A 10,375-nucleotide genomic window follows, 5' to 3' on the forward strand; every position below is an offset into this window, starting at 1 on the left:
ATTTATTTCATTTTACTCTTTCCGATTGATCTACAGCAATTCTTTCTCCCTCAAGAAGCATGAGAGATGTTCTGAAGGCAAAGAACAGACAGCCAATCACCTAGGTCCAATGTTCTTGCTGTGTCTGTACAGCAGTGTGGCATCCTTCAATCACCTTCACAGAGGCTGAAGCAGTGACATCACGACTGACTTAGAGTGCTTTGCCTCTGACCTCTGAACAGCTTGCCCTAAGTTCAGTCTGCTTTCTGCCTCCGTGTCATGCAGAAGACAATGCTCCATGAACCCATGGCTGTGAAAAATCATCCGGGGAATCTTTAGCCAGTATAATATTTAGAACAAGAGATAATGGCCTCAAGTTGTGCCAGGGGAGCATCTGGTTGAATATCAGGAAATATGTCTCCTCAGAAGGAAAGATGAGGCATTAGCACTGGCTCTCAGGGAGGTGGTGGAGTCACCATCCCTGGAGGTGTCCCAAGACACATATAGATGTGTCACTGAAGAACATGGTTAGTGGCCGTGACAGGGACGGGCTGATGGTTGGACTAAATGATCTTAGTGGTGTTTTCCAGTCTTAATGATTGTTTATTTCATATCCCACCACAGCTCCTGTCTAGCAGGCAGGGAAAAAAGGAAAAGCATTTGCCTGTGGGATGCCATCAGCTTTTCACACTCTATTGGGGTCCTAAGATTGATCTTAAATACAGCCAGTCAACAACAAACTCACCCATAAAAGCACCACTCTCTTCTAAACTGACGGGTAAATACAATGCCTTTTATTCCACGTGTTCTGCAGCTCACTTTCCTGTTTGAGGCAGTGTCTTACTCTGTATGTTATTCAAAATGCATTCACTCTCACACACTGCTTACAGGATTTGCACTGTTGATGCCGATCCATGATGCATGTACTCAAAACTGGCAGTTAGCTTAGGGTCCAAATTTCTTTTACTCAAGAGGTCCCTTATCCTCTTCACACAACAGAAGCTGACCCATAACTATTTGCTTTACATGCATACAAAACACTGTACGGAGTCTGTGATGGCAAACAGATCATATCACTAAGTCAACAATACAATGAAGGCATTTAGAAGTCATTGCCACTGCAGAGGCAATGTAAGCTAGGCACGTATCTCACTCTCTAGAAGAAAAGGAGAGAACCTATTCTCTGATACCAGCAAAAGAGCCTGCAAAGTGGTTGTGCTTTTATCTAAATAACAGTGTTAAGTTCAAGAAATCTGAAACTCTCTGGAAAGGCTGACAATGTTCAAACAGCATCTTGGACTTTTACATGTTACTCTGCAAGCATCATGACAATAATGAGTGTAAGGAATAATGACAATGATAGTAATAATGGGCAAGTATGTTTTGGATAATGGGAGCAGCAGAAAGGTGAAGCTCAGGGTTAACGTATGGCTCTTGTTCACTTGGCATTTAGTCAATGTGACACAATTCAACTTTAATGAATATATTCTGCATATAGAATCATAGAATTACCCAGATTGGAAAAGACCTTGAAGATCATCAAGTCCAACCTCAGCCTAACCATAGTACCCTAACTCTAACAACCCTCTGCTAAATCATATCCCTGAGCACCACATCCAAATGGCCCTTAAACACATCCAGGGACGGTGACTCAACCACCTCCCTGGGGAGCCTATTCCAGTGTTTAACTACCCTTTCTGTAAAGAAGTGTTTCCTAACGCCCAACGTAAACTTACCTTGGTGCAACTTGAGGCCATTTCCTCTCCTATCACCTGTCACCAGTGAGAAGAGACTTGCCCTGCTCTCACTGTAAGCACCCTTCAGATACTGGAAGAGAGCAGTAAGGTCTCCCCTCAGTCTCCTTTTCCCCAAACTAAACAGCCCCAGCTCCCTCAGCCTCTCCTCACAGGGCTGATTTTCCAAGCCCTTCATAAGCTTTGATATATTTATTCACATCCTAGTGTAAATTTGATATAACCCAAGCAAAGAGCAGAACTGGGTCTCCTGCCTACACAATAACCATACTTCAAAATACTCTGAGGAGTGACAAACTTTTGACATGTATTGCAAGGCATATTTCCACTTCAAGATCCAGGAAACATCCTTCCTTTTCTTCCTTTGTTTGGAAATATGTACCAGCTTCTGGGCTCTGCAGAAGCTTTCAGAAAAAAAGCCATCTCAGACTTTGAACTAACCACATTAGAACAAAAAGGCACGAAAACAATCAATAGAACAGCCTTCTTCCTCCATGTGCGAATGAATCTGAAGACGTTAGAACAATTGTTTTGGCCATAACATTAGCAGGCTGAAATAACTACCAGAAGAGCTGCGAAGTGTTCTGATGTTACCTTGGGCAATGCACCAGCCACTGATCCTGTACAGGTTGGGATCCTGTTTGCCGTGTGGCAGATCCGCCTTGAGCAGGTGGCACTGTGATGCAGGCACTTGGCTCATTCACCAAGGTGTGCTGCTGGCAGCTGTGTGCCATTCTTTGCTCTCTCCACGTGGACAGGGCAGTACATCCTCCCTAGATTACACTGTGTACATGCTGAACACAGAAACAGAAGCTGTTTTTTTCAAGGAAGATTCTGTTTTTAGAGCAGACCTTTCATTGTCTGTATACTGTGCTGGCATATATATAATGATATCTGTTAGACTGAAATGTCCAATGCCATCAGTGAACAGGCATTGCCTGCCTGAGCCTGACCTGGCCACCATCATCTCCAGTAGCCCAGCCTCTGGTACTCCTGGGTTTAGAGGGACACAACAACCATAAAACCTTGTTAGTGGGTCACTGCAGTGACAAGCCTGCACTTCTGCTTTGATGGCCCAGTTTCCCTCTGGAAAATAAATTTTTACATCATTTGCAAGTGATTGCTGTTTTAATACTTGCAAATTACTTCAGAAAAAAAAGAACATACCGTAAATAGTAAACATATTCTTCTGAGTGCTCTAACTAGCAAATACTCAAACAATTTACAGCATATAGTTAGCTTTTAATTTGCTTTATTGTCCCTCTGTGCTTGTTGTTTCCTGTTCATCATGACACACTCACTCCTAATACAGTGATGTTACTGCTGCCACATCATTCCCGCTAGCCCTCGCTATATTTCAAGGATAGATGAAAAGGATAGATCAAAACAGGGACATTAAAAATATAACAATGAAAAACCAAAGCTGAAAAATAATATTTTTAAGATCTATTATTACTATTAACATACGTCATCACAATGACATCTGGTTTGGGAGCACTATTTGCTCATACAGTTCGGGTACAGAAGGAAGTGGAGTTCCTTGATACAACTCTGCAAGTCAATACAAGTCAATGACTTTATTACACTGAGTCATTCTTTCAGTAACCTTTGTATACTCAGCGTTTGATGGTGAAAGCAAAAGCGCCATTCTGAGCGTTCTAATTGAACGACTGCTGCTGTTGGACAGTAATAGAAAACCAAGTCATAAATCTGAGATGCAAATTCAAACTTCATTCTCCATTTACATCCTGGGACAGCAAGATGAAGGATAAGAATGGTGTGTTGAGTTACAGGCTGACCTAGTGAAAACTCCATCAGAAGGAGCATACAACCCTCATAACTGTATATGTCCCACTGTCATATAGAGACCTTGCCATGTGTGGGACACTGCCACCTCCACATACAGTAACAGTGCTGTCACTATGTGTGGTGATACTGCCACCTCTATGTATGGGGACATGGTCACCTTCATGTAGGTGGACACACCACCCCCATGTGCGGAAACACTGTCGCCCCCATATATGGGGACATTGCCACCATCATATATAGAGACATTGCCATGTGGAGGCATTGTCAGCATCATATAGGGACATTCTCATGTGTGGGGACATGGCCACCGCCATGTGTGGGGATAGTGCCACCTCCATGTGTGGAGACATTATCATCATCCTATATAGGGACATTGCCACTGTCACGTATAGGGACATTCCTATGTGTGTGACCTGGTCATCCCCAAGTATGGGGACATTTCCACCCTCAAACCCACGATGAGCTTTTTCAAGACTACCATATAAATACAGCCCTGGCAGTCAGTGTCTCGTCTGTTCAGAGGAAAACATTTTTCTTGCATGCTTACATGCTACTGAAAAACAGCAACTTGCTTTACACCAGTACCAGAAAGTCAACTGCAATGCTGACCTCTCCACCACATTCTCAGGGCTTGTGCTATTTTTCAGACCATTACAACAATGTAGACGTTATTCTTGTGCTGAGCTCTGCAGAACCAATGATAGCAGCACTTCTTAATGCTTTAAAACAGTATCCTTCCAATGTCTGACTGCTGATATTTAATGAACAGGAACTACGGGCAAAGAAAGACAAAGCCCGGTGCCAGCCGACCTTTCAGCAGATCCCAACCACCGCCTTCTGAACCTTCCCTCAAAACCCTATAGAATCCCACATACAGCTTGTTTTTTTTTGCTCTGAACTGTTCTGGTGTTGTGTCTGAAACTGTGTGCTCTGGGAAACCTTCAGCATCCTCTTCATCAAGAAAGAAAATTGCTTTTTCACAAGTCTAATTAATTACTAATACATTCTAGGAGGAAAACATCACGCGTAGAGAGCTTGGAAAGCTGTGTTTGTGGAAAAGGCAAGAGATCTGCTAGCTCTCTGTGTCCCTGATCTGCTTAGTTGCATCAGGGGACAGACTCCAGCAAACCCATAGGACTGGATTATATTAGGACAGGTCTCAGCTTGCATATTATTAGAGGGTTATTTGCCTTTGGCACTTTCAAATGCTATTTTAAAATAGCATCAGGTGCTCTTTTTCTATCAGGACACTGAGCATGTTCAGTACTCAGTCCATGCTCAGGCTCCTCAGCCTCAGAAATGTGTGCCAGGTGCACTTGCTGAGTGTGAGCTGATTGATGCACAGGGAGGGGAGAAAAACCACAAACAGCTGCATCTGTCTACATGGAAAGGAAGTGAGAAGGCAATTGTCAGCATTACACAACTTCTAGAGCTCCTTTACTCAGAAAAGCTCTCACTGGCGTGGCTACTAGATACAGATTTTGGGTGTAGTCTCAACCCATCTGTGGTGGGAAAGAGCTTGGAGGAAGCTGATCTGACTGCTCAGAGAGCCAATGTTTCTGCTGTACATGAAGGAATAATCCTTACAGAAGAGTGATGGGAAGAGCAGGAGGATGAATGTCCAAGTAGAAGACTCACTGGTAGTATCCACCCAAAGACAGCTCATGTCGGTAATGGTAGGAAGTGTTCTTCAAGCTCTCTGTGTTGCTGGGTGTGTGAATATAGTACTGTAATCAGTATGAGGATAAAAAGTGCTACCAGCTGCCAAGTGCATCCTGAGGGTATAGACGAATAAAGAACATTCTTAATGATAAGTTACAGTCTAATATGTCTGTTAACCCTGACAGCAGTGGGAAAAAAACTGAGTCTTGGCAGCACGCTACAGACTCTCTCACCTCCTGAAACGTAACGTCTGGACTCTTCTAAGCTGCTACTCAAGTCCAACCAGTGTTCCTTGGCCTTTCCAGGTCAGGTAGCTACCAAAAGCTGTCAGGAGCTCTAAGCTCACTCCTACACAGCCAGTCACACACTGCACCAGAAGTGGCCACACAGCTTGGTCTCTTTTAAGAAAAGCAGTTCTGACAGTGATCCCTTCTTATCCCATTAGAAGGTGTTTGACATTCTCACTCCCTGCATTTCTCTTGGATATAAAACACAGTTTGTGTTCCTTCTCCATAGTACCTTACCACTAGACAAGAGGTCTACAGCTCACTAAAGATTAAATAATGTCCAGCTTTGCATTTACTACAGTTCCAAATGGCTGGAGAAACACCTTCCAGCATCACCACATCCTCGTATGAAAAAACAAGATCTAGAATCCAATTGAAAAGCAGAATTAAATCATAGGTAAAATTGCTACACAGCCTCAAAGAGGATGCTGGAAGACAACTAAATGCCGAATGTCCAGGCCTCACCTGGAGTTTTGACAGCCTGCGGAACATGTAATGCCTTACCCCTGAAGCCACCGCCTGCAGCAAACACCTCCCCACTCAGGTCACTTAGGTGCCCAAATGTCCTTTCATAGCCTGATAGTCTCTTTAGTGTGGAAAAGTAAAGACACAGATTTAATTCACATAATGGAGAAGATATCTAAACTCAAATATACCTCAGAAATCAGTAACTTTCTCATCTCATTGTCCAGAAGTTCCGAAAAAACTTATTGCAAGCCATATTCATGTCATTTTTTGCTCCTTCCTTCTCTGCTGTGAAACAAAAAATAACATTAATGGCTCATTAAATCCTACCTTTAGAATTCAAAATACCAGCCAAGGTGAGGTTCAGAAAGCAGCAGTAATTTTGTGTCCCTTTGTTGAGGGGCTTAGCATTTTAAACTCAATATAATGCAATGCAGAAGCCAGTTCTGAAATCAGAAGTGAAAAGAAGCATGATGAGATAAATAAAAGCAAAATTTTAACTGAACACCTGGCTTTTCTGGGGGAAAAACATGCGTTTCTGTGATGCAGCACGTGGTACAATAAAGTTCAAATGAGAGATTCAGCTGAAATTATGGAAAAGAAAGAGCTTCAGGAAAAGACATTGAAGGAACTCAATAAGATCTAGTTGTGCAGACCAGAGAGAGGAAAGGATAACAAAAAGTAACCTCTACCAAGACAGACTGGGAAGATGGTTTCTGACACTGAGTCAAACAATGAAGAAAATTTGGGTAAGGCATAGAAAGAAGTGCAGAACAAATTAGCATGCTCCAGTTTCTCCTTAGTCTGAAGGGGGTTTAGCTATATGAAGGCCAGCTGCAGTAGGCAACCCACAGTATACCATGCTGCTTACAACCCTAACCACACTAATTTGACGTATTTTTTGTTAAATTAAATATATTGAATCATATTTTACAACCCACAGCAAGCTTTGCGTCACATTAATTCCATCTTCATTGTCTTTTTTATTAGCTTAATTACTGCTTATAAAGATGTCTGCTTTGTCCAGAAAGCCATGCAAATAATTGCTGTGCAGCTGTGAGGGCCATTCTTCTTGTATCTGTGTAATTGATTTGACTCATAGCATGGAGGTCTTATCCCTTAGAGAGCCACAATGTGGTTTCAAGGTCAAATTTTGACATTACTTCTCTAAGATCATTTACCTTCAGTTTTCTTTTTGGACACACTCAAGGTCAGGCTGGATGGGGCTCTAAGCAGCCTGGTGCAGCTGTAGGTGGTGTCCCTGTTCATTGCAGGGGTGTTGAACTAGATGGCCTTTAAAGATCCCTTCCAAATGAAATGATTCTGTGATTCTTATTCTGCTGCATTCAAGAGTGGCTGGGTTATCACAGGGACCTACATTGCCAGTATGTCTTTCATGCTTCTGCCTGCAGCCAGGCCGGGCCTGCCATGCTGGCTTGGCTCTAGGCTGCATCCTGCTGTTTGTGGCAGGCAAGCAGCAGCATTCTGCTTAGGAGCCATCCAGTGTGCTGGTGATAAGTGGCTTGCCGAGTCCTTTCTGCCAGCTGTTCTTGGCAAATGGAGTGGAGAAGACTATTGTTGTTGCTGGCTGTTATCTCTGCCTCTGAGACCACTTGGCAGGGGCACAGATCTATCTCTATGGTGTGGAAACAAGCTGCTGGACACTGGATGAGTCAACTCATTAATAAACAAAGAGTTACAAAGGAAACGGGTATTGGTCTTAGCAAAATAGGTGCATAAAAAGTTTATTGGATGCTGTGGTGTTTGTCCTCCCCAGCGTGACACTGTTTTATCTCGGGCCCCAGCCTTCCTATTAAAAAATGGGGAAGTTCGTACTTTATCAAATCTTAATCGGCTACAATGTTGATATATTACTTACATAGCTTGGAAAGTATTTTCTGCATTGTTACTGGCGAAGGTGGGTTATTTTTAGTTGCTACTTTCTATCTTTTTCTCTGTTCCTGAAGCTTCTCTGCATGATGCACCACTGGTATGAAAAACCTACCACGTTCTGTCTCTTACTTTATTTCCCTTAAGGAATCCAAGCCAGATGCTCTGCTGGAACCTCGACACTGAAGTTTTGAACTCTTATTCTTAAACCTTTCTTACAACAGCACTGGTACAGCCTCACGGATTAAGTTATTCAAAAAGCAAAGCTTATTTACAGTCAACATCTACTAAGCAAGAGCAGCAAAGCTTATTTACAGTCAACTAAGCAAGAGCAAGAAGGTATTGCAGGTTTGGTACAGAGAGGAGCCACCGTGTCTTTCAGTACCTTAGCAAGAAAAATTTATTCCAAGTCCCCAGCCAGTCTGCCTAATTGTGTTGATCTATTTGCTTTACAGGAAAAGTGGGATTCTTTGCATCTTCCCAGCAGATGTTCCCTCTGTCTCCCAAATCATCCCAGCTCATGATTACCTCCCTACCACTGTTCAAAGGGATGCAAGATGCAAAAAGTCACCTCAGCTCCCACAGGGTGTTTCTGATGAACAACCTTGCCTCGGATTGTTCTTCCTGCCTAATATTCACCAACAAGTTTAACTCTGGAAGTAAATCACAGGTGACTATCAAATGCGTTCTCCTCACACAGCACGTTATGAAATACATCTCTACCTGCATCCACCTAGAAAAACAGCTAGCTGGAAGAGGAGGGGAAATTCTTAAAGAAGAAAAGAAAAAGAATGCAGCAGCTGAGTTTTGCTAAAACAGTGAGGTTTTTTTAAATGCATTCCTAGTCCGATTAGTTACCGAACTAATTGTGAATAACCTAGCAACCATTACATAAGTGCATTTAAACAGCGTCTTTCACATCATAAGTAAAACCCACTGAAACCACGTACCTAAGGCTGAGTCTGATGAGATGCCCTCACCTGCATGAGACGCTGTTGTGCAGAGAAAGGTACTCAAAAATTAGGAAAGGTCATGATCAAAAAAGCCGGAGGAATGTTTGCTGAATGGAGCCTTTCAAATGAAGGGTGGGCAACTTTCCCAGAACATTTCACCTGGAAAGAAGCAGTGAGTCAATAGCAGAGCGTAGAACGGACTAATCGATTGCATGTTATGCAAAAATCAATTCCTTTAATCAGTTTCAAAATAGATATAATTAGTTTTTTTCTCCTGATTCTTGAAAATAATAAAGAAATGCAAATAGACATGATTTATTTTCTCTGCTTATTAAAGACTCATTCTTTACCCTCCGACTTAGACCTCCCAAGGTTTCTCTCTACATACTTCACACTTCTATTTATTTTCACCGTCATTTTCTTTTCCCATCTCAATCCCATTCCTTCTAAGATCAAGCAACCTGTGTGCAGTATTATACGTGAGTACACACCACATATCATGTTGTCGTTTTATTTTAGCATTGCTCTCCAATCTTGTCATAATACTACCTAATTCCTCATAATAATAATTCCTCATTATTTGCCCTCCAGGCAAGAACCGAAGAGAAGTTTTCACTTAGTTTCCTACAGCAATGTGCATATCTATCTTTTTCCCTGGGTGGTTTCAGTAGATTTAAATTCTAATACATGTAAATAGTCAAAAATGTTCTCTTGGTCGCTTTACTGCACAATCAAACATCCAGCATCATGCCTTTGTTAGGTCCTCCTCATCCTTTCTAAATGCAACTGAGTAATTTTTTGTCATGTGTTGATTTTGCCACCCCATCGTGTGTGTGCCTTTCCTCCAAACCAAATATTCGACAGCGCCAGCACCAGTACAAGACTTGGGGAAGTCTGCTTGACCTTACTTAAACTTATGAAAACAACTTGCATCCATCTTTTCCATTAAAGTCTGAGACCTCCTGCCATAAAGTAAATCAAACTGACCTTTTCATATTCATAAACAAACAAATAAATAAATACATAGAACTTGGCTCTACCACTCCTGTCTTATCCTCTGAGAAAAAAAACAGCCCAGGATGAGGAGAGTGAAAGAGGAATACTAGAGAACACTTCCCCTACAGCGTCCAATGCAGGAGAGGAGAACAAGGTGGGAAATAGGAGGAGTGAATGTGCCCCCATTTCTTGGCTCTACCACTGCCACACTGCATAGCGGCATAGGGGACTGACCACTGCTGTAAGTACACGTATCCAAGAGATCTCCTCTCCACTACGTGCAAACATACCCATCGCCAAGGAGCTCATGTGAAACGCAAAAAAACAAGTCATAAAAATGAAAAGAAATTAAAAATAAGTAGGGGGGAAAAAAAAGTAAGGCTCAAATGCTCCAATCCTCCCAGGTATAATTACAGAAAATAACAAAAAAAAATGAAGTGGCTTCTGGCATTTTTGGTGTTCTGAAGCATTTACTGTTTTGAGTCTCGACTGCGGTAACGCGTAGGACGCATAAACAACCAAGTTGGCCAACCAGATGGGCACACAATCTGCTAATTGGGGAAAGTCTGCCCTAGGATCC

This window comes from Excalfactoria chinensis, chromosome 2 (genome assembly GCF_039878825.1).
Source record: "Excalfactoria chinensis isolate bCotChi1 chromosome 2, bCotChi1.hap2, whole genome shotgun sequence".
Classification (NCBI taxonomy): domain Eukaryota; kingdom Metazoa; phylum Chordata; class Aves; order Galliformes; family Phasianidae; genus Excalfactoria; species Excalfactoria chinensis.